The 7,500-nt window shown below is 32.3% G+C and overlaps 1 long non-coding RNA gene across 1 annotated transcript in view; it reads right to left on the reverse strand.

Annotated features, from left to right (window-relative positions):
• Positions 1-7,500, reverse strand: part of LOC145263150 (uncharacterized) — an 83,702-nt gene that overhangs the window by 49,334 nt on the left and 26,868 nt on the right. Inside the window, exon 2 of the long non-coding RNA XR_013864485.1 lies at positions 5,521-5,617. This is a non-coding gene — a long non-coding RNA (uncharacterized LOC145263150). The remainder of the gene's footprint in view (positions 1-5,520; positions 5,618-7,500) is intronic.

Below are 7,500 nucleotides of genomic sequence, written 5' to 3' on the forward strand. Positions count from 1 at the left end.
TTCAATCGCCATGGTTAAAACTAAGGAACACAGCGAAGACGTCAGGTAGCTTGTTGTAGCATGCCATACCAATGGGGAGGGCTATGATAAGATTTCAAAGAAGCTAAACTTTCCCAAATCCACTGTTAGAGCCATAATAAACAAGTTCAAATCGCAAGGCCACGTTATGAGTTTAGAGGGTAGAGGGAGAAAAAGGATTCTTTCCCCAAGAGATGAACGGAAAATTGTTCGACAAGTAAAACAAAACCCAAGGATCTCTGTTGCGGAGATTGTTGATGAACAGAGCACCTCTGGAGTGAATGTATCTCGACATACATTTGGTAGAGTTTTGAAGGGAGCTGGTTTAAAAGCATGTCGTCAGAGAAAGACTCCCTTATTGAAGCCTATGCACCTGAAAGCAAGGCTAGCCTTTGCAAAACGTCATATTGATAAAGATGTTGCATTCTGGAAACGTGTTCTATGGACTGACGAAACGAAAATAGAGTTATTTGGCCATAATAAAGTGTCTTATATTTACAGAAAATCTGGCGAAGCTTTCCTGCCTAAGAACACCATACCCACAGTGAAGCACGGTGGAGGCAGTTTGATGTTTTGGGGATCCTTTGCTGCCTCTGGACCAGGGCGACTTGTTAAGGTCACAGGTAGCATAAAAAAGGAAGATTATGTTAAAATATTGGATGAAAACTTGAAAGACTCTGCTAAAGAGCTCTCACTTGGTCATCGTTGGTGATTCATGCAAGATAATGACCCAAAGCATTCGGCTAAACTGACTAAGAAATGGCTTGAGGACAATCATATTAATGTTTTGGAGTGGCCATCACAAAGCCCAGACCTTAATCCAATTGAAAATTTATGGAGAACATTACAATTGAGGGTAATGCAAAGGAAGCCTAAGAATCTTATTCAATTGGAGGATTATTGTCAGGAAGAGTGGGCTAAAATTACTACTGAAGAGTGCAACAACTTGGTTGTAAACTATGAAAAGCGACTGAGGAAGGTAATCAAGGCCAAAGGCTATACAATTGATTATTAAATAAATCGTGCCAATAATTTTGAACAAGGGGTTTTTGCAATTATGTTTGTTGTTCCTTTGTTATTTATTTTTTCTAAAATCCGATTGCTGCATCGGAAAGGCCAGTTAAAAATACATAATATACTTTGTTATTTTCTTTAATTTAATCCCTTTTTTAGGATTTATTAGACAAAATTTAACTTTTATTTTACCGTGCCAATAAATATGATCATCACTGTATATGTATATATCTGTATATATATATGTATATATATATGTATATATCTGTATATATATATGTATATATCTGTATATATATATATGTATATGTATGTATATATATGTATATGGGTATATATGTATATATATATATATGTATATATATATATGTATGTATGTATATATATATGTATGTATGTATATATATATATGTATGTATGTATATATATATGTATGTATATATATATATATGTATGTATGTATATATGTATGTATGTATATATGTATGTATGTATATATGTATGTATGTATATATATATGTATGTATGTATATATATATGTATGTATATATATATATGTATGTATGTATATATATATGTATGTATATATATATATGTATGTATATATATATATATGTATTTATGTATGTATATATATATGTATGTATATATATATATGTATGTATGTATATATATAGTTATCCACATGCAGTACTGTTTCGCTGTTTCACAGCTCATCAGTACGGCTAGACGGACAACTACCTCAAGCCAGGATTGAAACCCGACCGCCTGTATGACAGTCAAGGCTCCTAACCATTATGCTAGTCGGCGGCTGCTGAGCGAATCGTGAATAAACAATGTTTTGACATCGTCCGAACTACCTAAGCTCGATTTGTTTATGACAAAAAGTCTATATTCCAAATTCCAAGATGTTATTCATCTTACCGTTTATTTCTTTTAGTATGTTAAAGTGTTTAATTCCTGACATCACCTGTTTCATAGCGCAGAAACAATGATATACTTATTATGTCAATCTTTGAATATTTTCCATTGTAACTCATCAGAAGAATAAGAACTGATTAACTTTAAAAAAAAGGAATTTGGGCAAGATTACTTTAACCCGAAAAAAATTGAAGAGTAGTTGCATTGTTTTTATGACATTTACGCCATCTTTTCCATTTTTTTTATTTTCTAAACTTCACGATAAACACTTCTATTTTTAATTCCAAGAAAGATAAATGTTTAATTTCAATGATGTCTGACTTATTTCTAAACAATAGACCGGTTCATACATTATTATCTACGCCAAAGAAAATTTTACTATGATTAAGCAATTTTGTGTTTATATTTATTTTGCAAAAATTTTCCTACACTAAGAGTAATCAGTCTTCTTTTTGCAATTTAAATTTCACCAGATCGAAAAAAAAAAAAAAAATTATAAGAATTTTAAGTTCCTTAGTTTTCAAGGCAATGCAAAAGAAAAATGAAAGTAAAAAACATTTGCTTTTTTTTTTTTACTTGAGAGTCACCACTTATCAAGGCCTGAAAGCCGCTCCAGGATAAGGGTTAATGAATGTAAGTTGGTAGTGTCTAATCGTTAATAGTGTAAATTGAGTAGAATTTGATTATTTATGGGGACAGCTTAACAAGAACTCGTTTACATTGGATTTGAGGACTACGATGTTGTATTCAACCGGGAAGCAGGACAGCACAACAGTGTTACACAGGTGGGCAGTTAGCTTTGTTCATGGAATCTGTGTTTAGATTTAGGCACAGATAGGGAGTGTGGGAAATTGTTTATAGTGATTGTAGCTAGTCGAGTATTTTTTGTGAAAGTTTGACAAGGGGGAACCATAGACTGGAGTTTCATCGAGCAATTGCCATGAAAGTAACGATAAAGCAGAGACAGGCTTGCAATGTCTCTTCAGTGGGAAAGAGGGTGCATGGCAGGTTTCGAAGCGAGTTTTGGACTCTATCAAAGCTGAATAAGGCACACCGAGCAGCTCCTGCCCAGATGTGACAACAGTAGTACATTTTAGGGCATACCTGGCTCTTATACAGATAGAGGATTGCATCAGCAATGAGATACCTGCTGAAGTGGTAGAGTGATCCAACCATTTTTCCAGCAATCTTGGCAACAGATTTGAAGTATGTGTTCAATTTCAGATCAGGAGTGAAGGTCAGTCCCAGAAGCTTGTCAAGACATGGAGTTTCTCCAAGACGAGAAGCATTCATTTCAATTGGGGTCTGATGGGGAAGGAGGGGGGGGGGTCAGAGCGATTATGATGAAAGGAGAGAAGCTTGGTTTTCGATGCACTAAAATTAAGCAACCATTTTTTCTCCATTGAAACACGTTCCAAAGATCAGAAGAGTGAGAATCAGAAAGAACTTGGTCATTGCTGGCCTTTGAAGTGTTGCCATAGATTTTGTGTTTTTGCTTGCAGGAAGTGGAGTGGTCTTTAAAAATTGCAGATGTCTGAAAGATTTATATATTAATCTTGGATTCCTCATACTTTTATGGAAATAAAACATATTTCTTCTTCATCATCATCATCATCATCATCATCATCGTCATTGTCGTCGTCGTCGTTGTCGTTGTCGTTTACCATCTGTTTCCATGCTAACATGAGTTGGATGATTTTGCCTTATGGTTCTTCTCCAGCCCTCTCAGACTTTTGCAAGGTCTGGTCGTAATCAACTTCCTATGGTCATCCTTAACCAACTGACTCCATAATCCATCAACCTCTAACTGAATTTACCTAAACCATTCTTTCGACATATCCCTACCACCTCAATCTATTCTACCTCAAAACATCAACTATGTTGTGAATATGTTAGCATTAAAACTGTATCATTTGGATTCTTTAAACTACTGTTCTCATCATTGGAGCTCTGGCGCAGTGGTTAAAGTACTTGAAAAATTAAATTGCAAAGTGATGTTCTCTTGAAGGTTCAATCCTCAGTGTGGGCAATCAAAAAAATAAAATTGTGTATTACTTAGGATCTCTGTCCAGTCATAACTGATGGAAGAGAGCCTGCTGCTTTTGTGAAGTAAATAAAAGGTTCCATTTAGAATTAAGTGCAGATTCCTGAGTTCGACAAGATATACCTGAAAGACGTCTGAAGTTGCATCAAATAAAACGTGAAAATGGTCATTTGATCCACAAAAAATGATTTTTGTTTTCTAAATTTTAGATATTATTTGTCTAGGTAAAAAAAGAAATACAAACCTTGTAGGGGTTTGTTGTGTATTTTTTTTTTTTTTACTTTTAACTGGATATACAAACATACACACAAACAACTGCCTATTATATAATAGATATGCATACATACAAGATAAGTCATGAGTAACAAGATAGTCAAAAAGAAATGCATGACAAAAATGAAAACAAAAAGACAACGCCAGTTGAATACTAAATGAAAGATGTTTAGACTCTCCAGTCACTTCTAACTCATTCCGTATGTAGCTCAACTAGTTAGACTACAGTAAGTACTCAATTCAGTTGTTGATCATTTTTACTGTTTATTTATTATATCTTGTATACGATCCATGCAGCAATAAGTAAGTTTATTCATAATTTTGTATAGCTTATTGCTTTTAGAGAAATGCTCATCTTTTGTCATAAGAATGTTTGGTGTTCTGGTTTAGCAGTACGGTACCAAATTAAAAAATGAATTTGGGACTTTAAAACCAACACAATAGAAAAATGGTCTCAAATCTACAGTTAATCGTTTTCTTTCGTATACATTAATTATAATTGATTTTTAAGAAGACAACTTGATGCTGATGCATTGTACAAACCGGAAGTCGGTAATTGTACGTATAACGAACAGGATTTCTCGTAACCGTCCGCTCGAATTCGAGTAGCACCTGTCGTGGCTGCCGGAATATACCGAGCACTGTTAAAAAAAAGTTCGGAAAACTGTTCATATATATTTTTTTAATAGTATTTTCAAGTTAAATTCAATTTTGACGATATTTTTGTTTATTAAATTGTTAGGTTAACTATTGTATAGTTACAAAACACCTTACCTTCCACATGTTAAGAATGGCTTTCTAAATAATGACGTTATTATTTCAGCGCTGTAACATAGATGCACATGTACCCAACAACGTTGGTCCAGTCATACCGGACATTTATGAGAATATGCAACTGTAACGACATCTGGTTTGTACAATGCATCAGTATTAATAATTTTTATTAAATTTGGATTTATTATTAAAATATTACACTTAAGTTAAAGGTGATTATATTATTATTAAGAAATTATATTAATTGCAACAATGCACATATCTTTAAAGAACATAAAAAGATAAAATTAGCCGGATTTAATCTAATTTAATGGTTTTAAATCTTTTCTTTCATCTTAATAATATAATCACTTTTCTTCTTAATTCTTAAATCTTAAGTCTTAAATCTTAATGGTAAGGAGTTAAAGATTAACTGAAAAAATGTTTTCCACTTTTGTTGATTTTAAATTTAAAAAAAGGTCTTAATTATTACTTACTGTTACTAGATCAGGCCGCCTGAAGACTTCCTTCCATAAAATGCACCAAACATAGATGTTATTGTTTTTTCGTTTCTTTTCGCAAAACTCAATCATGCTAAAAACAAAAACAAGAATTTTTCTCAACAAAACAACCAAACCAAACTCCATGAATAAATATTTGAAGATATAAAGAACTTGCATAGTAACTTTTTCCAAAATTACTGGATTCGGCATTAAAGAGCAGCAGTTGATAAAATATGTTAAATAACACTTTGAAAAAAGAGTTAAAAACATATTTAATCTGAAAAGGAAACACTTGATAAGTGGATAGTCCTTAATCCGTGGAGTTTCGAAGAAATACTTTCCTTCTCATCAGAGGGTAGGAATTAGCAAAATGCGGGATCGGATTTTGCATGCAAAAGTATTTGATGAAACAACAAGTAAGTCAAAGATCTTACTTGATAACAAAATAGTGAAGCAGAGAGAATATGGTGAAGAAAAAGGTGATTACACGTGAATGGATAGTCTGGTGAAAGGTAAATTATTTTATTTATATATATATATATATATATATATATATATATATATATTAACAGAGAAAAAAATAAAAATGCTCAATTTAAAAAAATGCAAGAATAGAATAATGTGTGTGTTAGGTTTGGTCAATCGGGTCAGCAAGAATTTTCAACTGGGAGATATCCCGACGTGCAATTTATTTTTCGACCACTGAAAGTGACTATTTAACTTCAATTTAAGTGTTGTTGTTTTTTTTAGATTAGTCCCATATAGTCAATTTAAACCAGAATCTTTTCAAATGAGCTAGTCTGATGGACAAAACCTGGGTGCCTTTAAAGGACACATAAATGTATAGTTTATAAATATTAAAACACACACACACACACACACACACACACACACACACACACACACACAGATATATATATATATATATATATATATATATATATATATATATATATATATAAATATATATATATGTGAATAAAAAGGAAAAACCTAAAAGAGTAAAAACAAAAATAAAATCAACGTTTCGTCCCTATTTCAGGGGACATCATCAGGATTTCTAGGCGAGGATGTACAGGAAGACGGTCATATATCACATGCGAAAGAGGAGAAGTTCAGTTCTCTTTCTGTTCTGGAGAGAAAAAATTTCATGATGAAAAGAGAATTTATATCTAGTGTGTGTGGAGGGGGGTCGGGTTATATACATATATGCATTTTTTTTTTCTTTTTTTTTTATCAACCAGGATCTAAATTAATGTTTTGTTCATTTATTATTATATTACCTATGATTGGGGCTACATTATAAAATCCTTTTCTTTGTTTGATGGTGTTAATGCAAAAATTTTAAAATCCATCCCAGATAGAGCAAAACGGAGACTTATTGAATCTGCTTTAATTTCAAACATTAACACCATCAAACAAAGAAAAGGATTTTATAATGTAGCCCCAATCATAGGTAATATAATAATAAATGAACAACACATTAATTTAGATCCTGGTTGATAAAAAAAAAAAAAAAAAAAAATGCATATATGTATATAACCCGACACCCCTCCACACACACTAGATATAAATTCTCTTTTCCTCATGAAATTTTTTCTATCCAGAACAGAAAGAGAACTGAACTTCTCCTCTTTCGCATGGGATATATGACCGTCTTCCTGTACATCCTCGCCTAGAAATCCTGATGATGTCCCCTGAAATAGGGACGAAACGTTGATTTTATTTTTGTTTTTACTCTTTTAGATTTTTCCTTTTTTATTCACATAACGTCTAAAGCATCGTTTATATCTTGCTTTATTTTATTCATATATATATATATATATATATATATATATATATATATATATATAGAGAGAGAGAGAGAGACTTATATGTAATTATACTGAGTTCGTGAAAATCAGTAAATTTTCATATACCAATGAGTTTTAGGCCAAAATGCTCGGCAGTCACTAATGTGAGATGATTCAAAGC

Source organism: Euprymna scolopes, chromosome 38 (assembly GCF_053919585.1).
Source record: "Euprymna scolopes isolate OS-2025 chromosome 38, ASM5391958v1, whole genome shotgun sequence".
Classification (NCBI taxonomy): domain Eukaryota; kingdom Metazoa; phylum Mollusca; class Cephalopoda; order Sepiida; family Sepiolidae; genus Euprymna; species Euprymna scolopes.